This window comes from Staurois parvus, unplaced genomic scaffold (genome assembly GCF_062004578.1).
Source record: "Staurois parvus isolate SC_StPar_1 unplaced genomic scaffold, SC_StPar_1.0 ptg001506l, whole genome shotgun sequence".
NCBI classification, from domain to species: Eukaryota; Metazoa; Chordata; class Amphibia; order Anura; family Ranidae; genus Staurois; species Staurois parvus.
The window spans coordinates 919639-944818 of NW_028319302.1; the positions used below are offsets into that span (position 1 = coordinate 919639).

General features: G+C 43.2%; 1 long non-coding RNA gene across 1 annotated transcript; it reads right to left on the reverse strand.

Annotated features, from left to right (window-relative positions):
* Positions 1-10660: 10660 nt before the first annotated feature.
* LOC149435474 (uncharacterized) lies at positions 10661-20083 on the reverse strand. The gene is made up of 6 exons (XR_016308477.1): positions 19709-20083; positions 18359-18500; positions 15883-15957; positions 14887-14986; positions 14346-14506; positions 10661-10920 (listed from the first exon to the last, which is right to left on the reverse strand). It is a non-coding gene; the product is annotated as an uncharacterized LOC149435474 (long non-coding RNA).
* Positions 20084-25180: the final 5097 nt, after the last annotated feature.

The following is a 25180-nucleotide window of genomic DNA, read 5'->3' on the forward strand; positions in this document are numbered from 1 at the left end:
CTTCAGTTGCGCAGGATATAAACAGAGCCATTTGTAAATTGGCAAAGCATCTGATCACACCGATCTTGGTTTGATTAGATAATGTATGGGCAGAAAAGATATCTAGAGTATGATAGACCCCAGATTTCTCAAAAAAGAATATATGACAATGCCCATTGAAGTTATAGGGGATATTTGAATTCCCTGTGATAGCATTAAAAGTGATCAGAAAAAAATTAAAAGGGTCAGTTTAAAAATAATTACATTAAATCAGAACAAAAAAAAAAAAAAAAAAAAAAAAAAAAAAAAGTACCCTCGTGCCACCCATCCCCCCCCCCGCGTTCGTGAACGTTGACCCTGTGCCAGCATTGAAACAGCAGTTGCACCACGCATGTGAGGTATCGCCACAAACATCAGATCAAGGGCAGTAATTATAGCTCTAGACCTCCTCTATAAATATAAAATGGTAGCTTTTAAAGCGTTGCCTATAGATATTAAAAATGTATGCAGTTTGTCGCCATTGCACTGGGCATGCGCAATTTTAAAGCATGTCATGTTTGGTTTCTATTTATTCACCATAGCATCATCTTTTACATCCTACCAAATAATTGGCCAATATATTGTGTTTTTGTGCATTAAAATTAAAAAAAGTGTATATTGTTAAAAAAAATTTCATTTCAAAAATCGCTGTGTGAGTATTATGTGAGATAAAAAAATTGCAGCACCCACCATTTTATTCACTAGGGTGTCTGCTCTAAAAAAAATATAATGTTTGAGGGTTCAAATTAATTTCTTAGCAAAAGTACTGATTTTTTTAAAAGTGTTAGAAAAGTCTTGGTTTTCAGTGGTTCTAATGCTGGGCAAAAAATGCCCCCACCCCCCAAAATGACCCCTTTTTGGAAAGTAGACACCTCAAACTATTTGCCGAGAGGCATGTTGACTCAATAGAAGAATTTATATTTTTATCACAAGTTTTTGGAAAATGACAAAAAAAAAAATGTTTACACAAAATTGTCATTTAAATAATTTATTGCTCACACATGCCATAGGTATATGTGGAATTACTCCCCAAAATACATTCAGCTACTTCTCCCGAGTATGGGGGTACCACATGTGAGAATCATTTTGGCAGTCTAGCCGCGCACAGGACCCCAAATTCCAATAAGCACCTTCAGGCTTTTAAAGGGCTTTATTTCCTCATTACACTTCCTGACTACCTATCACAGTTTCGGAGGCCCTGGAATGCCAGAAAAGCACCAACCCCCTCCCAAATGACCCATTTGTGGAAAGTAGACACCCCAAGGAATTTGATAAGAAGCATGGTGATTATTTTTCAGATCTCATTTGTTGCCACAAGTTTTTGGAAAATGAAGAAAGAAAACAAAAACATATTTTTCTTTCCTTTTTTTATATTTCAAAACCTTGTGAGAAAAAATGAGATCTGCAAAATACTTACCGTATATACTCGAGTATAAGCCGAGTTTTTCAGCACATTTTTTGTGCTGAAAAACGGCCCCCTCAGCTTATACTCGTGTCAACGTCTGCAGATGTCTAGCAGGGGGCGCTGCTTCTAAAGCCAGTGCTTCTCAAATAGTGGGGCGCGCGAGGCTCCGTCAAGGGGGGCGCGTACAAGGGTGGGCAGAGGGCTGCTGTCTCTTACCTGGCTCCCACGATGATCCATCCAGGAAGCGCTGCTCCTTCCGTCACTCCGGCCACTCCTGCCGCTCGGCTCCGCCTCCTCACCGGTGATTGGCTGCCAGAACTGTAGCTCAGGAAAGGTACACAGGCGGCCAATCACGGGCGAGGAGGCGGAGCCGGGCGGACCCGCGAAAATCGAGTGAGGGAAAAGCCGGTAATTGTGCAGTGCAGAGGTGCTGCTGCAACCACATATGCTGGCTGCAGCAGCACCATACTGCAACAGGGGTCAGCAAGTGTCATTGGTGTCAGTGGGAGGAATAGTGCCACATCATTTGTGTCACTGATACTAATGATGGGACATTATTCCTCCCACTGACACCAACGATGGGGCACTATTCCTCCCACTGACACCAATGATGGGGCACTATTCCTCCCACTGATACTAATGATGGGGCATTATTCCTCCCACTGACACCAACGATGGGGCACTATTCCTCCCAGTGATACCAATGATGGGGCACTATTCCTCCCACTGACACCAACGATGGGGCACTATTCCTCCCACTGACACCAACGATGGGGCACTATTCCTTCCACTGATACTAATGATGGGGCTTATACTCGAGTCAATAGTTTTTCCCAGTTTTTTGTGGTAAAATTAGGTACCTCTGCTTATATTCGGGTCGGCTTATACTCGACTATATACGGTACCATGCCTCTTTTTTAAATTCCTTGGAGTGTCTACTTTCCAAAGAGGGGTAATATGTAGGGGGGGGGTTGGTGCTATCCTGGCATTTCAGGGCCTCCGAAACTGTGATAGGTAGTGAGGAAGTGAAAAGAGGAAGTTACGCACCTTCAGGCTTTCAAAGTGGTCATTGGATTTCAGGCTCCTGTATGTGGCTAGGCTCCCAAAGAGTCTCACACATGTGGTATCCCCATATTCTGTAGAAGTAGTAGAATGTATTTTGGGGTGTAATTCCACATATACCCATGGCTTTTGTGAGCAATATGTCATTTAAGTGACAACTTTGTGTAAAAAACAAAAAGCAAAACAAAAACTATTTTTGTCATTTTCCAAAAAGTTGTGGAAAAAAATTAAATCTTCCATGGACTCAATATGCCTCTCAGCAGATATCTTAGGGTGTCAACTTTCCGAAAAGGGGTCATTTGGGGGTGTTTGTACTATTCTGGTATTTTAGCACCTCAAGAAATGTGATGGGCAGTCAGAAAGTTAAAGCTGTGTAAATTTCAAATTGTCTATACCATAGTTTGTAGATGCTATAACTTTCACACAAAGCAATCAATATACAATTATTGGGATTTTGTTTACCAAAGACCTGTAGCAGAATGCATTGAATTACATTTCTGACTAACTTTGAGTTTACTATATATTTTTTATAGCCAAAAGTAAAACACTGTTTTTTTCACAATTTTCATGTTTTTTTTTGTTATAGCGCAAAAAATAAAAAGCGCACAGGTGATCAAATACCACCAAAAGAAAGCTCTGTTTGTGTGCAAAAAGGACGTAAATTTCATTTATGTACAGCATTGCATGACTGCGCAATTGTCAAACTATTGCAGTGCTGTATAGCAAAAATGGCATAAATTCCATTATCTATACCATAGTTTGTAGACACTATAACTTTCACACAACGGAATCAATATACACTTATTGGGATTTTTATTTTACCAAAAACATGGAGCAGAATACATTTTGGCTTAAATTTATGACTAACTTTGAGTTTACGATATATTTTTTATAGCCGAAAGTAGAAAATATTGGTTTTTTTTTTTAATTTTCAGTCTTTTTTTGTTTATAGCGCAAAAAATAAAAAGCGCACAGGTGATTAAATACCACCAAAAGAAAGCTCTATTTGTGTGAAAAAAAGGATGTCAATTTTGTTTGGTTACAGCATTGCATGATCGCGCAATTATCAGTTGAAGTAGTGCAGCGCCAAACAGCAAAAACAGGCCTGTTCATTAAGGGGGGTAAATCCTCAGGAGGGCAAGTGGTTAATAATATATATTCTTAGCTGTTTTATGATTGTAGTACTTAAGGTAAAAGTTTACTCTGACAGCAACAGGGTGTTGCTCTGACAATATATAGGTCAGTCCTTGCAGAAGAACGTATATACCCAAGTATGGGGGCCGGGGGCGGTCAGTGGGTGGATCGCTCCTATGCTTCGGCATATATTTTTTTCCCTTTTCTTTTGGAACAGATTTCTTCATCCACATTGATCGATGTGAATGGAGGAATTCATTATGTTTTATTTTTAGATATGTGTTCTTCTGACCCTTGGGGCAATATTCCTCCCACTACATTAACCATTTGCCTACCGGGCACTTATACCCCCTTCCTTAACAGGCCAATTTTCAGCTTTCAGCGCTGTTGCAATTTAAAGGACAATTGCGTGATCATGCAACATTATTCCCATAAGAAATTTTTATCATTTTTTTCTCACATATAGAGCTTTCCTTTGGTGGTATTTACTTGCCGCTGGGTGTTTTACTTTTTGCGCTATAAACAACAAAAAAAAAAGTTTCTTTGTTTCTCTTATAAAATTTTGCAAACAGGTTATTTTTCTTCTTCACTGATGTGCGTTGATGAGGTTGCACTGATAGGCAGTACTAATGAGGTGGCACGGATAGGCGGCACTGATAGGTGGAACTGATGATGGGTACTGATATTCGGCACTGATAGGCGGCACTGACTGGCGCAACTACTGGGCACTGACTGGTGGGTGGCACTGCTGGGCACAGGTGGGTGATACTTCTGGGCACAGGTTGGCATCACTGCTGGGCACAGGTGGGCGGCACTGCTGGGCAGAACTGGTGGGTGGCATTGCTGGGCAAAGGTGGGTGGCACTGCTGGGCACAGGTGGGCAGAGCTGGTGGGTGGCACTGCTGGGCACAGGTGGGTGGCACTTCTGGGCACAGGTGGACAGAACTGGTGGGTGACACTGCTGAGCACTGATGATCGGTGCTGATCCCTGCTCTGACACCTGCCGGTTGTCAACAGTACTTTCGTCACGCTCTGAGAGTAGTCAGAGTAATAATATATACAATAACATACAACTACATGGGGGAAAATAATTTTTTACATCAAAGCTACACATTATACAGTGTGGTATATCCATTTCCGGTTATTACACTTCAGTGTCATTATTAGAAAATATCCAATCACTGTCTGTTAGGGAAATTTCATTCATCTACCTATCTTAACTGTTTGCTGACCACTTCACGTAGGAATACGGTGGCAAAGCGGGCTCCCTGCACTGGATCATTTACTTCATACACCATCCAAGCACCCGGACAGGGGGTGCACACGTGTGCCAGCCAGCCCGGCACTGCTTTGATTTCGTACAGCACCGATCAGTCACCATGCTGATCTGCTGTAATCACAGATCAGTCTGTGCCTGTGTTTACAAAACATAAATCACAAGGTAGGAAGAAAAATATTTAGAAAATCAACTGGTTGCCGACCAGCCACTGTACAAAAACGGCGACAGGGCGGCACCGCTGCGCAAAATCACGTTTTAAAACATCATTCGTGCTCCCGATGCTTTCGCGGCCGGGGTGGGGGGCGCGTGCACCCCTGCCGACCCGCGGGTGTTACAATTCAATCCAAAGTACAAAAAAAAAAAAAAACTATTTTACAAAATTAAAAGGTAAACAAAAAAGTAAAAAAAAAATTATTGTTTTGTTGACTTCATGTTATATTGTTACTGTGAGGAGGAGGAGATGGCGACGTTGGAGGACATAGAGATGGCGACGTTGGAGGACATAGAGATGGCGGAGGAGGAGGAGATAGAGATGGAGGAGGAGGAGGAGATAGAGATGGAGGAGGAGGAGGAGATAGAGATGGAGGAGGAGGAGATAGAGATGGAGGAGGAGGAGATAGAGATGGAGGAGGAGGAGGAGATGGAGGAGGTGGAGATGGAGGAGGAGGAGATGGAGGAGGAGATGGAGATGGAGGAGGAGATGGAGGAGGAGGAGATGGAGGAGGAGATAGAGATGGAGGAGGAGGAGGAGATAGAGATGGAGGAGGAGATGGAGGAGATAGAGATGGAGGAGGAGGAGGAGATAGAGATGGAGGAGGAGATGGAGGAGGAGATGGAGGAAGAGATAGAGATGGAGGGGGAGATAGAGATGGAGGAGGAGATAGAGATGGAGGAGGAGATAGAGATGGAGGAGGAGGAGGTGGAGGAGATGGAGGAGAAGGAGATAGAGATGGAGGAGGAGGAGATGGAGGAGGAGGAGGTGGAGGAGATGGAGGAGGAGGAGGTGGAGGAGATGGAGGAGGAGGAGGAGATGGAGGAGGAGGAGGAGATGGAGGAGGAGGAGATAGAGATGGAGGAGGAGGAGGAGGAGATAGAGATGGAGGAGGAGGAGGAGGAGATAGAGATGGAGGAGGAGATAGAGATGGAGGAGGAGATAGAGATGGAGGAGGAGATGGAGATGGAGGAGAAGGAGGAGATGGAGGAGAAGGAGGAGATAGAGATGGAGGAGGAGGAGATAGAGATGGAGGAGGAAGAAGAATAAAGAAAGAAAGATAGAGAAGGAGAAATAAAGATGTAGAGGAGAAGAGGAAAAAAAGAAGAGGAAAAAAAGAAAAGAGAAGAAAGAAGAAAGAAGAGAAGAGAAAAGAAGAAAGAAGAAAAAGAAAGAAAGAAGAAAAGAAGAAAAAGAAAAAAGAAGAAAAGAATAAAAGAAGAAAAAAGAAAAGAAGAAGAGAAGAAAAGAAGGAAAAAGAAAAGAAGAAAAAAGAAAAGAAGAAGAGAAGAAGAAGAGAAGAAGAGAAGAAGAAGAGAAGAAGGAAAGAAGAAGAAGAGAAGAAGAAGAGAAGAAGAAAAGAAGAAAAGAAGAAGAGAAGAAAAAGAAAAGAAGAAGGAAAGAAGAAGAGAAGAAGAAAAGAAACAGGAAAGAAGAAGAAGAGAAGAAGAAAGAAGAAGGAAAGAAGAAGAAGAAGAAGAGAAGAACAAAGAAGAGAAGAAGAAAGAAGAGAAGAAGAGAAGAAGAAAGAAGAAAAGAAGAAGAAAGAAGAAGAAGAGAAGAACAAAAGAAGAAGAAGAGAAGAAGGAGAAGAGAAGAAGAAAGAAGAAAAGAAGAAGAAAGAAGAAAGAAAAGAAGAAAGAAGGAAAGAAGAAAAAAAACAAGAAAGAAGAAGAAAGAAAGAAAGAAGAAGAAAAGAAAGAAAGAAGAGGAAAGAAGGAAAGAAAGAAAGAAAGAAAGAAAGAAAGAAGAAAGAAAGAAAGAAAGAAAGAAAGAAAGAAGAAGAAGAAAGAAAGAAGAAAGAAAGAAAGAAAGAAAGAAAGAAAGAAGAAGAAAGAAAGAAGAAGAAATAAAAAGAAAGAAGAAGAAAGAAAGAAAGAAAGAAAGAAAGAAAGAAGAAAGAAAAAGAAAGAAGAAGAAAGAAAGAAAGAAAGAAAGAAAGAAAGAAAGAAAGAAAGAAAGAAAGAAAGAAGAAGAAAGAAGAAGAAGAAGAAGAAGAAGAAGAAAGAAAGAAAGAAAGAAAGAAAGAAAGAAAGAAAGAAAGGAAGGAAGGAAGGAAGGAAGGAAGGAAGGAAGAAGAAATGTTTAAAAGCAAAACGTCAAAAATATTGTTTTCTTCAAAAAATAAAAAAGCACAGGCCATCAAATACCACAGAAGGAAAGCTCTATTTGTGGGAAAAGAGGACAAGTTTCATTTGGGTGCAGCGTTGCATGACTGCGCAATTGTCAGTTAAATTAACACAGCGCCATATCGCAAAACAGGGCCTGATCAGGAGGGGGGGGGGGGGGGGGAAGGATCCTCTGGAGGGCAAGTGGTTAAAGTGGTTGTAAAGGCTCAACGTTTTTTTACCTTGAATACATGAAGTTAAAAACAAACTTGTGTACAGCAGCCCCCACTTACCTGAGCCCCCCCTCATACCAGGAATGGAGCCAAGCCATGCTGTGTGTGGAAATGGTCACACACAGCAGCAGCTCAGGAGTGAGCCTGCTCGAGTGCCCTCATAGCAAGCTACTTGCTCTGGGGGCCCTGTCAGGAGGGAGGGGCCAGAAGCCCTGGCGGGGGACCCGAGAAGAGGAGGATCAGGGCTGTTGTGTGTAAAACCAATGCACAGAGCAGGTAAGTATGACACATTTATTTTTCTTAATCTGCCTTTAATATCACTTTACCCTCCCTGGCGGTATTCCTGAGTGTAGCTCGGGGTAAAATGTCAGTGACAAAAGCGGTAACCACGAGCTACACTCGGGCTTACCATGCGGCGCTGCATAGGGAGTCTCGGCAGAGCTTACTTTGTCCTTCGCTCCCGCAATGTGTCCCCTGCAGCGTCCCCGGCCATCTCCTCCGGCCGATGCCGGCATCTGGCTTCTGTGTTCCGGTCCCTGTGACGTCGGGACGTACGGGCAGCGGCGGGAAATTTGAAAATTTAAAAAAATTTCATTTTTTTCAAAACAAATTTTTCATAGTAAAACATTGCTGTTTCAACCCATTTCACATACATTTTGTCCCGAGTGCTTTGTCCTGCGCCCTGCCTGCATTTTTACTGTTCTTTCTGCCTGGAAACTGAGAAACGTCCATGGCGTCCAAAAAGTGTCCCTTTAGGTCAAAAGCGGTTTTAGACCGGCTAGAGAACAGCGATAGTAAATCAGAACCACTTGCAGAATTGAGTGATAATGATTCGTGGGGAAAATTCCTCATCAGACACTGAAAACGATTCTGCGACTTTGCTCAGCAATGTGCGAACTTGGCGCTATATTTCAAATTTCAGTGTTTTCGGTTTGATTATATTATTGAATTAAATGTATTATTATATTATTATTTTTTATGATTATTTATTAAATTATAATTTATGATTTCGTGTTTCAAATTTTATCATACCCGGGATGTTTAATAGACTCTTATTCGGACAGATTTCAGTGAGTTATTCCTAAAAATTACAGCCTACAATAAAAAAAACTACATATTTCCATGCAAAAAAATGGTACCGCTTTCAGCACCAAAAATCTGAAATAATCATACTGCCGGGGAGGTTAAGGAACCCAAAGATATGGGTGGGGGTCCAGTCAGCAAAGCCCAACAGCAACACACAGCACAGTGGTAGAAACTGGGAGGCTCTTTTAGTGCTTTATAATAGCCAAGAATTCTACGGAGAAGACTGTGAATTCCTAAGATATGAGGGGTCTCCATTTACTAATCACCACCCATAATTAAAATATCCATTTTAGCTGGACTGACCCATAAAGCAGATTTATACAGTAATCTCCTCTTCTTGCCCAAATCTGAGTATAGCACATCCAGTATATTGGCACTTCTTATACAGAGCAGACAATAAAGAGGCAATATGCCAATCAGGTCCAGACATATTGGCAGGAAAGGTTTTATGCAACTTAAAGGTTTGTTACAAGTTCCACACACTTTAGGGTCGCCAATCCCCCCCCCTTCCCCCTGACAGCGGGCCAGGGATCTTCTCTCAGCGCCCGCTGTCACAATTTGACAAGAATTCAGCCGTCTGGTCAGAATGTAAATGAATGAACTACAAGTATCAACAGTCTTTGTGTCTGACGGCTTGTAGTTCTTGAACTACCAGGGTGCTAGTGAGTGCTCTAGGCAGTTCATTGAGTCTTCCTGTCATTGTGTAACTGCCTGTCCATACGAGGCAAACAGATACAATGACAACCTGCAGGAGCCTGAGACTGCACCTGCGATCTGCTGATCACGGGGTGCAAGGTTTTACAGGCTCCTAAAAAAAATAAAAATAAATGAATGCACATTTTTTTACCTGCAAAGAAATGTGCGTGGGAAACATGGGTCTCATCCTACCCCCTTCTCTATTGGTCAGCCACATAAAAATGCCATTAGCAAGGCTGGGAATACAACAGCTCCAGTAAGGATGGCGTGTTCCCGGTGCCCTCTCTGCTGCATCTAGTCACAGCGAGCAGATTCCCCCGATAGCTGTTACTATTTTTTTTAAAAAACGCAGCCGTGTGGGGCTCCACCTGCCTGGCCACGTCATTCATTTACAGAATTCTGTGAATGGAAAACTACAAGTCTGGATAGCCTTTGCGGCTGTGGGCTTATAGTTCTCAATGAACTACCACGGAGCTGTTGAGCACTGTGGTAGTCCTTTGTCTCTTCCTGTCAGTATCATCTTGCCTGTGAGGTAGGAACACACAGATACACTGACAGGTCTACAGGAGCCCTGCATGGCACCCATATCTGCTGATCGCGAGTACAATGCTTTCTAGGCTCCAAAGTAAAAAAAACAAAAATATAATAATAAATGCACATTTTTTTTTACCTGCAAAAAAGAGTTTTAGTGTTTAAAGGTGAACTTATCCTTTAACTCTAATCGTGTATTTTTCTTTTCTGATAACGGATCTACTCATTTCAAATTGTCCATTGTAGCCACCCTGCCATAAACATAGTTCTGCCAGGTTGATCAATATTCTTTACTTGGCTCTCTCCTAAGCTGTGTTGCTGCTCCTGGCTGATGCTACTAGGAATCACTGACGCTTAGGGCAATAAACAAGGGAGCGGCAGCAATACTAGGTTATACATATTTATGTCCCCCATGGTAAACCACTAGGAAAATCCTCCAGCTGCCTTGCCAGGTCAAGGAGCATACAGTACCCAAGCTGAAGAGCCAGGAAAAGAAGGAGGAAGATTGGGGTTTGCCCTCTGAGAATCCTGGTACTCCCTTGGGTGGAGCAGGAGTGTGATGAAGTTTTGAACCCATGTTGCTGGAGGTATCCGAATCCCTAATCTTCTCTCCCTTGTGAGCCAGAGCAGAATACTATAAAATACTAAAGTGCTAGGTGCCCTTCGTCACTGTAACCCTCCACTGCGCCCATGGATCCACCCTGGGGTAATATCAACCCACCCCTGTGCTCAAGGTTTTTCCTTTTCTAGCCAGGGGGGTCACTACACCATTTTAACAGATTTACATCAAAATTAAGGATGATCAATAACAAATCGTTTAGATACTGAGCAAGTCTATTGTAGCCTACGTGAATAGCATTTTGTTCACCACAAACCCTAAAGAAAAACTACAGCAGCCAGTGGGAAAGGTCTAAATTTAATACAATTAAACACTGCACACAGAAATCATGACTATGTACAATGTGAAGGTGCAGAGAGCAGCAATGCAGGATGGATGGATGGATGGAATGTGTCTGTTGGTTGCCGGTGACTTTTACTGCAGTGATCTGGAGGGAAGGAGGATGGGGATTCTGAGGTCACAAGAGGTCACGGGGCTTCATCCCACCGGTCACAGCATTCATGGCTCCTAGGTAGTGACATGGAGTCTTGCGCTTCATCTGTTGGAAAACAGAACAGAAGAAGAATGAACGCACTGAATGAATTGTAGGAGGACATGTTAAAGGCAAAAGCGCTGACTGCTATGTGAAGGTTGGCGTGTAATGCAGGCCATACATGGGTCGAATTCCAAACTAATTTTGTTAAAAAATGTTGTGCATTTTGTAATCCGATGGTGTCACCATTGATTTTGAAATTCAATTAAGCCTTCAATTTCACCTCATGTGGCTACAGAACTTTTCTTTTCTTTCACAGCTCATATCTTTTTTTATTATATTTCTCGCACAATCCCATCATTGATTAGAAATGCGTTCGTTTTTCAAACAAATTCTAACACGCTGATCACTCAAATGTGATGGCCGCACGAAAATCAGCCGTTGCTGCGACCCGCTAATGGTACGAAATTCGAACAAAATTCATTGTTATGATTTTTAAAAGAAAATGTGTTGGGAATTTGACCCATGTGTGTCCGGATTAAGCTGACCATTCTGTATCAGCCTCTGTGCGAGGAAAAGGAAATATTTTTCTTGCAACATTGTAAACATTTCTAACTAATCTACCGTTCTCTTGTTAATAATTAAGAAATGAAAACAAAAATTAAGAGCCAAGTAAAACGCTTAAAAAGGATGAGTCGACCTATTTCAGTAATATCAAAACAAACTTTTTTTCTATTGTTTAGAAAAAATTAGTCTTAGCCTTCCATTCATTTTACTAAAGCTCTTATTATTAGCGTTCGTATTAAAACCACAAAAATGACCACGGAGTGTGTAATTGTGGGAGAGTCTGCGCCTACACTGGGTACAATACTATCACTGAATTCTCTGAACACAGCGCACTAAGCTTTGCAGCAGCTGTAAAACAGTCCTGCTGCCACCCTGTTCTCCACAGAGGGGGAAGTTAAGGATATATACAGTATCTCACAGAAGTGAGTACACCCCTCACATTTCTGTAAATTTTTGATTCTATCTTTTCATATGACAACACTGAAGAAATGACACTTTTCTACAATGTGACGTAGTGAGTGTACAGCTTGTATAACATGTAAATTTGCTGTCCCTTCAGAATAACTCAATACACCGCCATTAATGTCTAAACCGCTGGCAACAAAAGTGAGTCCACCCCTAAGTGACAAGGTCCAAATTGGGCCCAAAGTGTCAATACTTTGTGTGGACACCATTATTATCCAGCACTGCCTTAACCCTCTTGGGTATGGAGTTCACCAGAGCTTCACAGGTTGCCACTGGAGTCCTCTTCCACTCCTCCATGACGACATCACAAAGCTGGTGGATGTTAGAGACCTTGCGCTCCTCCACCTTCCGTTTGAGGATGCCCCACAGATGCTCAATAAGGTTTAGGTCTGGAGACATGCTTGGCCAGTCCATCACCTTTACCCTCAGCTTCTTTAGCAAGGCAGTGGTCGTCTTGGAGCGGTGTTTGGGGTCGGTATGTTGGAATACTGCCCTGTGGCCCAGACTCCAAAGGGAGGGGATCATGCTGTGCTTCAGTGTGTCACAGTACATGTTGGCATTCATGGTTCCCTCCATGAACTGTAGCTCCCCAGTGCCGGCAGCACTCATGCAGCCCCAGACCATGACACTCCCACCACCATGCTTGACTGTAGGCAAGACACACTTGTCTTTGTACTCCTCACCTGGTTGCCTCCACACACACTTGACACCACCTGAACCAAATCAGTTGATCTTGGTGTCATCAGACCACAGAACGTGGTTCCAATAATCCATGTCCTTAGTCTGCTTGTCTTCAGCAAACTGTTTGCAGGCTTTCTTGTGCATCATCTTTAGAAGAGGCTTTCTTCTGGGACGACAGCCATGCAGACCAATTTGATGCAGTGTGTGACGTATGGTCTGAGCACTGACTGGCTGACCACCTTCCCATTCAACCTCTGCAGCAATGCTGGCAGCACTCATACATCTATTTCCCAAAGACAACATCTTGATATGACGCTGAGCACGTGCACTCAACCTCTTTGGTTGACCATGGCGAGGCCTGTTCGGAGTGGAATCTGTCCTGTTAAACCGCTGTATGGTCTTGGCCACCGTGCTGCAGCTCAGGTTCAGGGTCTTGGCAATCTTCTTATAGCCTAGACAATTGTTTGATAAAAAATTCCTCCTGCGCTGTAATGGACCCCAAACCCTACCTATCAGCTGCTTACACTCAAACTGATACCCAACCAGTGCAGAATAAATATTAAACAATAGTGCAGCGCTAATAAACTAAATCACTATAAATATTGCTACATGGGCTAAAAATGCCAAACACACCTACATGTGAAATAATGATATTGAAAACATGGGAAAAAAAATGAAAACATATGAAATATGAAAAATATGACACATCTTAAAGTGACCAAATCATCTTAGTGCTCCACACAAGTGCCAGCAAATAATATTGGAATAAAGATAACAAACATAAATCACGTGATAGTGCCACTTCAAATCTCATAAATGTACAAAAGCATAAATATATAAGTCCAATATGAATAATTCAGTGATGCAACATACACATACACACGCAGCTGGAGTGGAAAAGTGTGTTGGCACTTACACGATTGAGCACCAATTGCACATTGCATGTGTATGTTGCATCACTGAATTATTCATATTGGACTTATATATTTATGCGTTTGTACATTTATGAGATTTGAAGTGGCACTATCACGTGATTTATGTTTGTAATCTTCTTATAGCCTAGGCCATCTTTATGTGGAGCAACAATTCTTTTTTTCAGATCCTCAGAGAGTTCTTTGCCATGAGGTGCCATGTTGAACCTCCAGTGACCAGTATGAGAGAGTGAGAGCGATAACACCAAATTTAACACACCTGCTCCCCATTCACACCTGAGACCTTGTAACACTAACCAGTCACATGACACTGGGGAGGGAAAATGGCTAATTGGACATTGTCACTTAGGGGTGGACTCACTTTTGTTGCCAGCGATTTAGACATTAATGGCTGTGTGTTGAGTTATTTTGAGTGGACAGTAAATTTACATGTTATACAAGCTGTACACTGACTACGTCACATTGTAGCAAAGTGTCATTTCTGCAGTGTTGTCACATGAAAAGATAGAATAAAATATTTACAAAAATGTGAGGGGTGTACTCACTTCTGGGAGATACTGTATTTGCCAACTAATTCAAGACCAAGAAAAATACAAGTGCCGCAGGACCAAAACAGCAGGGACGTTTACCTACATGAAAATAAGGACCTTCCACCAATGCGTTTTTTCTAATATACCTGCTCTATGTGCAGCGCATTGGGGTGTATGGATTATGAATGGCACACCCTTACATTGTACAGCAGACCGCAATGCACTGCACTACAACCAACATATACCATTTTATTGTGGGTATTGAGCCTAAAACACTTTTTCCCCGCTCACACTCCCACTCAGAACAGTACGGCACCTATAGGACTGATGAGGTCACAGCTCCTCATGTTCCTCTGGTTGGGGAATCCCAGCGGGCTGCTGACAGGAGGCCGGAGTGTAGAATTCCATGAGGTATTCACAACGATTCGGCTCCGACGTGGACTTGACGACTGTTTCTTTACCACAGAACAATTTCACCTGCAGAAGGGAGAAAAATTACGGCATTTGCATGTCTTAGTCTGATCAAACATCTCATCACGATTGCTACGGTGCAACATACAGGGGGAAACACGCCTCCTCACACGTTCCCAAAGATTCCGAGTACAATCCTTCCACGTGGCTGTATGTGTACAGATAAACTTTTATGGAGACTACAAACCTGCTATGTGGCTGTATTTATAAAGTGACTGCAATGCTGTTACATAGCTGTGCAGAGTAGGCATAAGATATATGGTGTATGTGACCTTCTAGGTGTCTCGTTATCCTGTAATGAAGCCATACCCTGCACTTTGGTCACAGCAGGCAATGCCCCGCAATCCAACATGTTATTCCCATTGGTCATCCCTAGTGACACTCACCAATGTGGACCGGTTGGGACCCTGCCAACAGCCTGTGCCCTGGTCGTACTTCATGGCACTAAATCTGTCATTTTCTGGTCCGGCCCAGGTGTTCCAGATGCTGTGAATATGAAGTCATAACAAAAAAAGAAAAATCACATTTACTAGAAGGTGCTCAGGAGCCTATTTGCCCATTTCCTGTGAGTCCGGTTCACACCAATGCACTGAATGAAATGTTATTTTGTGAAATTTTATTAAAGGACAAGTTCACCTTTTGTAACGTTACGTGTTATACCCGTATTCAAGGTGTAACATGTAACAAGTTACTTTTGCAGCAGCAACAAGGCCCCCCCCAATCCTCATTGTGTCAGCATGCTGCTGATCATCTCCCCACACCCACCATTTTAAATAAACACGGCCTTGCGGCGCTCCGTCCACCCAGCCGTGTCATCCATTCACAGAATTTTGTGAACGGGAAAACTACAAGTACCAACAGCTTTTGCAGCTGACGGCTTATAGTCCTCAACCACGGCACTGTTGAGTGCTCTAGGTAGTTCACTGCTCCTCCCAGTACGTGGTGATAGCAACACTGACATTCTGCAGGAGCCTAATATTGCACCCAGGCTGCATAAAAAAAAAAAATTAGGAAAGTTTTTGAAGGTAAAAATGTTTTTTTTTTCTTTTCTTCTTTTTTTTTTTTTTTCACAAAGAGCAGCTTATCCTTTGAAGTAAAACAAGTAAACGGTGTGATGCATAATGTCGATGGTGTGAATGGATCCTACAAAGAGTGGGCTTGTGGATAGGAATTGTGTTCCAACACAATTGTGTTTTTTTTTTTACTTTAGGTACTTTCACATTTGTTTCTTACTCAAAACATGCATACAAATATCAATGCCATTGGACTCCATTGTTTTCACTTTTGTATAGAAGGCTTACTGCTGGCAGGTTTGGGGCATCCTCACAGTAGTAAAAATCATCATTTCTGAGCTTACAGAACCAGAAATATCACAAACTCACCCCAAATTAGTCTCTGATCCTCCATCCTTCGGCTTCTGTGTTACACGGTTAAATGGACAGAGGCGATAAATGTACCTGGGAAGAAGTAGAACATGAAATACACACATAAACGCTGTATTGCTATACAGTCAGGTCCATAAATATTGGAACATCGACACAATTCTAACATTTTTGGCTCTATACACCACCACAATGGATTTGAAATGAAACTAACAAGGTGCATTGCAGTCTGCTGTACAATGTGCTTTAACTGCAGACTGTCAGCTTTAATTTGAGAGTATTTACATCCAAATCAGGTGACCGGTGTAGGAATTACAACAGTTTTCATTTGTGCCTCCCACTTGTTAAGGGACCAAAAGTAATGGGACAATTGGCTTCTCAGCTGTTCCATGGCCAGGTGTGTGTTATTCCCTCATTATCCCAATTACAATGAGCAGATAAAAGGTCCAGAGTTCATTTCAAGTGTGCTATTTGCATTTGGAATCTGTTGCTGTCAACTCTCAAGATGAGATACAAAGAGCTGTCACTATCAGTAAAGCAAGCCATCATTAGGCTGAAAAAACAAAACAAACCCATCAGAGAGATCGCAAAAACATTAGGCGTGGCCAAAACAACTGTTTGGAACATTCTTAAAAAGAAGGAACGCACCGGTGAACTCAGCAACACCAAAAGACCCGGAAGACCACGGAAAACAACTGTGGTGGATGACCGAAGAATTCTTTCCCTGGTGAAGAAAACACCCTTCGCAACAGTTGGCCAGATCAAGAACACTCTCCAGGAGGTAGGTGTATGTGTGTCAAAGTCAACAATCAAGAGAAGACTTCACCAGAGTGAATACAGAGGGTTCACCACAAGATGTAAACCATTGTTGAGCCTCAAAAACAGGAAGGCCAGATTAGAGTTTGCCAAATGACATCTAAAAAAGCCTTCACAGTTCTGGAACATCCTATGGACAGATGAGACCAAGATCAACTTGTACCAGAGTGATGGGAAGAGAAGAGTATGGAGAAGGAAAGGAACTGCTGATGATCCTAAGTATACCACCTCATCAGTGAAGCATGGTGGTGGTAGTGTCATGGCGTGGGCATGTATGGCTGCCAATGGAACTGGTTCTCTTGTATTTACTGATGATGTGACTGCTGACAAAAGCAGCAGGATGAATTCTGAAGTGTTTCGGGAATATTATCTGCTCATATTCAGCCAAATGCTTCAGAACTCATTGGACGCTTCACAGTGCAGATGGACAATGACCCAAAGCAGACTGCAAAAGCAACCAAAGAGTTTTTTAAGGGAAAGAAGTGGAATGTTATGCAATGGCCAAGTCAATCACCTGACCTGAATCTGATTGAGCATGCATTTCACTTGCTGAAGACAAAACTGAAGGGAAAATGCCCCAAGAACAAGCAGGAACTGAAGACAGTTGCAGGAGAGGCCTGGCAGAGCATCACCAGGGATGAAACCCAGCGTCTGGTGATGTCTATGCGTTCCAGACTTCAGGCTGTAATTGACTGCAAAGGATTTACAATCAAGTATTAAAAAGTGAAAGTTTGATTTATGATTATTATTCTGTCCCATTACTTTTGGTCCCTTAACAAGTGGGAGGCACATATGCAAACTGTTTTAATTCCTACACCGTTCACCTGATTTGGATGTACATACCCTCAAATTAAAGCTGACAGTCTGCAGTTAAAGCACATCTTGTTTGTTTCATTTCAAATCCATTGTGGTGGTGTATAGAGCCAAAAATGTTAGAATTGTGTCGATGTCCCAATATTTATGGACCTGACTGTAACTATATATCTCAACCAATAAAACAAGTATTAACACGCATAAAATGACAACAAATGAAAAACATTTCCTTAAAGCACAGGAGAAAAGCTGCAGATTTGTGGCAACTACTGCACTGAAACACATTAAATCTCCATTAGTTAAAAAAAATAAACACCCCTAATAAGGCACCTTTCAAACCGTTTGGCTCCGATCAGCAGGGTATCTGCTCACAGATCGGAGTGGACTTTCCTCTGTGTGAAAGGAGCCTTAGCATTACTATTTTGTGACCTGCAGGAGTAATAATGTTTCAGTTTGTGACCGGTCACATCCGCGCCCTTACAGTTTCTGTGGACACAGGCAGACCCCTGTCAGCTCTATGGGTGGCCAGGTGTAAATGGACTCTCCTGTACCTCCCATCCAGTCAACATAAATTAAAAATTACGCATTTCTTGTCTGTTTTTTTGCTTTCTGGACCTGGATGGTGGTAGGTGGATGTAAACAGACACAAGCCCAATTACATCTGCCTGTACGTAGGGCTCCATGGACCTTCCAACCAGGTCTGCCTGAAAAACTGACCTGTTTGGAATGCTGGTGTGAAAGTAGCCTAACAATTACATCAGCACTTGCCCTATAATAGATCATACTCATCTGCAGCTTAGACCAAATTAGGGCTCATTCACAAAGAGAAAAAAACACAGTTATTTACCTGTTAACTATTTCCAGGAATCTTCCAGGACAGCTTCACATGAGGGATAGGCTCCTCCTACCAGGAAACACCTGATCCACTTTTTCCTAATAAATAGCCTCTCCACCCCTGAGATCCTCAGTGTAATAATATAACCGAAGGTCTAGGATAAAACACAAATATAACAGTAGGAATATCATATATCTAGTCCATTGTATGACAGAACACCAGCTTATAACTAGAAAAGCTACAATTTCTGGGGAAATTGTGTGAAGTGTTCTTGCCTCCACCAGTAGTCTATAACTGGAGTGGGCGGTGTAACTGGGTGGAGTGGGTTCCTATGGCAACTCACTCTACAGCAAGGCCAGAGAAGAGCGGTTAAAAAACTGCTCCAACTTGCTCACTTCACTGGCGGTTGGCCTCTTCAAAAGATTGTAGTTTAAAAATGATAAATCTGAAGAGCTTTATATTGTGAGAATCACAAGACCCAGCCCTACATTTTGTTGCATAGTATGTCTCTGAAATATTAAAAATGAAGGCACAGTCGCAGTTTAGAAATTGCCCTTCAAATTTGAGGTGGCTAGAGTGCAGTTTCAATGAATGTCAATGGGCGGCGTGAGTTGCAAACAAATGGTCATATTGTGAAGACTATCAGGACTATGGCCTAGCCGTGGACATTTTTAGTGGCAGCAGGGATAGCTGAACGTTTTGATATAAGATTTGTGTAGGTGGGCTTGAAAATGAGGGAGTGATGGCAGTTTAGAAATCATGTCCTGATTTTTCAGCTCACACTCTAGCTTTTGTCAGCTCCCACTCTAGTTTTCAACATTCCGCCATTCATTCCTATGGGACCAATTTCACCACAAAAACGCTGATATTTCGTGAACCATTCGGCGAAACGTTCCACAAAGTAATAGCACACCAATCGGGAACAATCCGCACGTTTCGGTATACTACTGTCTATGTAGTGTAAAAACTGCGGGAGGAGTTAGGGTGGTAAATTTGGCAATAATAATAGGAATATATATGTGAGATAACAGTAAGTGGTTGCCATGCAAGAACACTTAATGACAGGATTCTCCCAATTAAGCCTTCCTAAATGTAACCCATTGGAATTATGCACCACAATCCTTTTGCAGCGGTTTAACACTGACACAGTTATTTCCCCACCCCCACCAATAACTGGCCCTACAGCCACTGTTTATTTTCAGTCAAGAGAAAAATGGAAGTTGATTCTAATCAAAGAATCTGTCATTCAATAACATTTTGTTGGGGTGGTTACTGCACTTGCTACGGAGTCACAGAATAAACCCAAAACACTTGCAGTCAGGACATCGGTACGCCACGATCCAAACACATCAACAAACTTACCTTGAACACATCCTAGTTGTGGTCCAGCGTGAACAGCACCAGCAAGTCAGACGTTCCCTTGGACAGATTCTTGGGGACGACAATTGCTGGAGAGAACTTTCTCTTTACAGTCATTCAGTTTTCACTTTGACAACAAAAATAAACATATCAGTTATTTGGAAGAGCATCAACCCCAGCACTGCCCACATATTCTACCATGGACAGGAATACAATCAGTTTGATTTGTAATTCTGAACACTTGACTTCTTATGAGCAGCTCTCATATTTCCGTTGTCTTTAGGGTGCATTTATTTTACATTACAATTTAAAGGAGGATTGAAGTCTACACTCAGAAACCTGCAAGTTTAACCACCTATCTACCGGGCACTTATACCCCCTTTGTGCCCAGGCCAATTTTCAGCTTTCAGCGCTGTCTCACATTGAATGACAATTGCACAGTCATGCTACATTGTACGCATATGACATTTTTATCATTTTTTTCACACAGAGATTTTTTTTTGTGGTATTTAATCGCAGTTGGGTGTTTTATTTTTTGCACGATAAAAACAAAAGAAGAGAAACATATGCAGCAATGATGAGCACTGATAGGAGGAGCTGATGGGCGACACTGACTGCCAGACCTGACTGCCGAAGCTGAATGGGTGGCATTGATGGGCGGTACTGATGGGGGCCCTGTTGGGCACTGATGGGTGGTACTGAAGGGCACTGATCATCATTGCCGATCTCCTCTGTGACAGCTGACAGTTATCGGCAGTACTTTCTTCACGCTGTGACAGTGTGAGGAAAATGCTGCCGATAACAGGAAACTGTATTTACACAGTGAACTGTTGTGTCATTGGACGCAGCTGATCACGTGGGAAAAGGCTGCTGTGATTGGCCTTTTACCTCATCATGTGATCAGCTGTCTCCGTAGGACACAGCGATCACGGAGATCGCCGGGTGCGTGCCCCTGATGGTGAGCGGGGGGCACATTCTGGGAGGACGTCATAAGACACCCTCCCAGAATTAGGTAACCGCGCTGTAGCCGTCATTTGGCTATATCACGGTTACCAAGTGGTTAAAGGATAAGCTCACCTTTTGTAAAAAAAAATTAATAATGCACGTTTATTTTTGCAGCCAACAAAAAAGTGCATTTACTATTTTTGCACATTACATTCTGTAAAGTATTGCACCTGTGATCAGCAGATTGTGGGTGCAATGCCAGGATCCTGCAGACCCACAATAAGCTGTCTGCCCGTACTCCCATATGTCAGAAAGTTCCTACACTGCAGGAAGAATCAATGAACTACAAGAGTGCTCATCAGTGTCCTCGCAGCTCATTGACAACTACAACCTGTCAGCCACAATGGCTGACAATACTTGTAGTCCGTTCATTCAAGGAAACTGAATGAATGACGTGGACATGTGGGTGGAGCCCTGAAGGGCCACACTGTTTTTAAATTGTGACAGCGGGTGAGGGAAGAAGCCCACTGTCATGGAGAGGAGCGCTGGTGGCGGGAGGTTGGGGAATAGGAGCATGGTAAGTGTTACACCCCAAATATGGGTGACATGCTCCGAAAGGTGCTTAGATCCTTTCATTTCTACATTGTTTTTGTTCAACCAGAGTGGCTCCAGGCAGAAAAGTACAACCTGAAGATGAACTGCTGAAAAACAATCTGGAATACATAGAACAGAGACATTTTACCTGCCAAAAGATTCTTTATTTCTGTCTGTCCAGTTCTGAGAATTTCAAAGCTCTGTCACACTGCACAGCTCTGTCTAGCAGGGCAGTAGACCTGATTTTAATCTGCTGCAGTAACTTACAGTTCTTGCTCCTCCCTCAGTCTGAATGGATAGTGAAAGAAGCAGTAGACTGATGAGCTCACACCCGTCACTCTGCTCTCTCCTCCTAACCGCATGCCCCTTACACGAGTATTGCAGCAGAACTGATTCACTTCTTGTGCTGCGGCTTCTCTCTGGTCAAATCTGAACTCTGCTGTACAGGGATTTTAAGAGTCAAATATCAAGTCAAAGTGTAGGCACTTGCATCATTCAATGTAATAATTATATATAAGCAGTAGACGAGCACATAAATGCTGCATTCTAGTCCATGGGGCGTCATTTTAAATGACTCATTCAGGGCAGAGAAATATTTTTTAAAAATGTGAGAGCCCATAAAGCTGCCCGTACATTTCACCTCCCACAAACCTATATGGATCAGGCCATATGAGCAGAGATGCAGTATGGATCCTTTTTATGCAGGATCTTTCAGCTAGCAAGATCCTGTAAAAATGTCGGCAGCCGTCAAAGGACAAGTTCACCTTTCGTAACGTTACACCCAAACGCAGGGTGTAAAATGTAATATGTTGTTATGATCAGACTGGACCCTGTGGGGGATCTTCTCCCCCCTCGCTGTCAAATTTTTAAAACCGTGGCCGTGTAGGGCTCCGCCCACACAGTCACCTGTGGATGAGAGACTACAAGTCCCAAGAGCCTTAGCGGCTGTCAGCTTTAGTCCTCAATAAACTACTACTGTGCTGTGAAGTGCCGTGGTAGTTCATTCATTTTTCCTGTCAGTATATCTGTTGGCTCGTACATCCCTTTACGTGTAAGAAGATATACTAACAGATCTGCAGGAGACCCGCATGGCGCTGGCACAATGGTCTACGGGCTCCTGCAGACAGAAATAAGAAATGCACATTTATTTTACCTGCAAAAAAAAAAAAAGTGCAATAATTATTGTTTTTTAAAAGGTGAACTCATCCTTTAAAGGATACAGTCACCTTTTGTAACGTTACACCCATATTCAGGGTTACAATCACACCAGCCCCTGCACCCCCCCCCCATCACCGTTGTATCTGCTAATGGGGGATCTTCTCCCCCCTGCTAGCTGTCAAAATGTAAAATAAAAACTGCTATGCGGGGCTCCGGCAGCGTCACTCATTCACAGTATTCTGTGAATGGGAAAACTACAAGTCCCAGCAGCCTTTCCAGTTGTCAGTTTGTGGTTTTCAATCAACTATCACGCCAGTCCACAGCACCATGGTAGTTCATTGAGCCTTCCTGTCAGTAAGTATCTGCTTGCCCATACGGGATGTACAAGCAAGCAGATTCTGGCTGTGGTGGGAGCACAGCCTGCCTGTCCTCCAATGGGCAAGATTTATTTTTAATAGTAATGGCGGCGATCAGCAACTTATAGCATGACTGCGGCGGGCATTCTGACACTGGGGGGAACTGACTTGGTGTCGCTGACATCCCCAGTGACACCAATACACTGATCAGTGCTAATAAAAAGCGCTGACACTGTACTAATGGCACTGGTCAGGAAGGGGTTAGCATGTGGGGCGATCAAAGGGTTAACTGTGTGCTGTGTAAGCCATGCAAAGCATTGTGCAGTAGCTGACAGGGGAGAGCACTGTATTGTTTACATACAGTTCTCTTCCTCCGTCAGTAATGCTCCTCGATCGCCGGGACCCGGTGACTGACAGCTAAGGCTGCGAATAGCTGCACGGGTAGGGGCGTGCACGGCTCAGAAATGCGAAATGACGTATATATACAGGTGATTTTGCGCACCCCTGCCGCCCTGTAGCAGTATATCTTCTATAGGGCGGCAGGAAAGCAGTTCACTGAAAGTACAAATACGAGGTAACCTGATAAGACTTCTTTTCTGATCTTCTGGAGTTTAATAGACACTAGCTAGATCAAAGCTGAGCACATAAATCTTGAAGATCTGAACTTCAGCTTCCCTTCAGTCTTACACAGTTGTACAGACTTCTCTGCTCTACTGACATGGCATGATTTCACTGCACACTGAGCTTCTCACAGTGTGCATCACAAGTCAGAGCCCACCTTATTTCCTTGCTGGAGGACGTCAAGCATCTATTCTTTCCTCCCCGGCCTTCCTGTCCCTGGTCCACCCTTTTCATTCATTGGATTTCACTTTCAATCATGAAGATTCGGCATCACATGTGTGCATTACCTGGAGTGATTTGTGTGCCAACCAAGCCTGCCGAGAGTGCCACTGCTGACAGACGGACATCCAACCATCAAAGCATTTTGATTTTTGCACAACTCGTCCTAAGAGTCAGCCCACTGTTTGTATCAGAACTGAGGACCTATGAGAGGAGTACTGAGGCAGGGTGCTGTGATCATCTCAGAAGGCCAGCATCCCACAAGCACCTCTCGCCAGCCATTGCATAGGGAAGCACAGAGACCCAGTGATGTCTAAACAAGCTATATAGTGAAAACAGAAAGTTTCCTTTTAAAACTCATCAGCATGTTGATGGGGATGGAAAGACTTCAGCTTCAAAGGAAACCCTGAGGAACATATCGAGGTGACCCGTCCTTCTGAGAATTGTAGTACCCGCCATGATACTTTGGATCATCCTTCACAAGTACAGAGATGAGGAATTCTAACAGTTTTCTGACATTCACAGCATGCTTGTTCCAGGCATTGAAGCCAAACTACCAGGCACATAGCATTTTCAGAAGACCAACAATGGCCACAAAAGCAGACCCATACTTCTCATGACAGGTAGACTTTGAAGGAAACGAATGCATGAAACAATATGGAGATCATTATGGAACACTCTGAAAATGCTATTTGCCTGGCTGTCTCTAGAATCCATACTTTGAAACACCAACTTGAAGCCAGCATGCAGGTTAGAAAGCAGGGATGCACCGATACCATTTTCTGATCGGCCAGTACCGATACTTTCGGTCAAGTACTCGCCGATACCGATTGCCGATACTTTGTGGTGCGATGTGCGTCAATACAAAATGTATGAACACAAATTGCACCACAAAGACCAGCATGCAATGTGAACAGGAATGCAATTTCAGTCCAAATCAAATGCCGCAGCGGAGTTTTTCCGCAGCGGAGAGTGGGCATGTGGGGATGTATACCATGGTGGCAGATACTCCATATTCTCAGCGGTAGGAGAGGAGACAAAGACGCCGACATCTGAAATCCCTGCCGATTTCTCTCCTCACCTTGCAGCAATGACAGTTCAGGCTAGAGGACTATTGATGTCACATGGACGGTGCTGACCAATCAGATGCCACAGGGATGTTGGATTACTATCTCCTGACACCCGGGACATGTAGTTCCGGGCGCTGGGCAGGTAGTTTCATTCTACCTTTAGGTCTGCTGCGGGCAAGCAGCAGGGCTCACCTGTCAGGTGAGGCAATAGGTGGCAGCGCTGCTGTTGACTGCGTTGCACAGTGCCAGCCTCTCCGCACCCCCGTCGTGTGGTCTCCCCGTTGGGTAGAGGGGAGGGAGAAGAGCGGACGAGTCCCCTCCCCTACTTGTGCTGACTCGGAAGTGACGTTATGATGTCACTTCCGGGTCCCCGTTGAGAGATTGTAGAGCAATCCCCATAGGAACAGAGGGGAGACATCCAGAGTCTTTTAGACCTTGGATGTCTCGAAGAGAACCTGTCACCAAAAATCATCACATAGGGGAAGTTGTCCCCGTGATTAAAAAAAAACTTT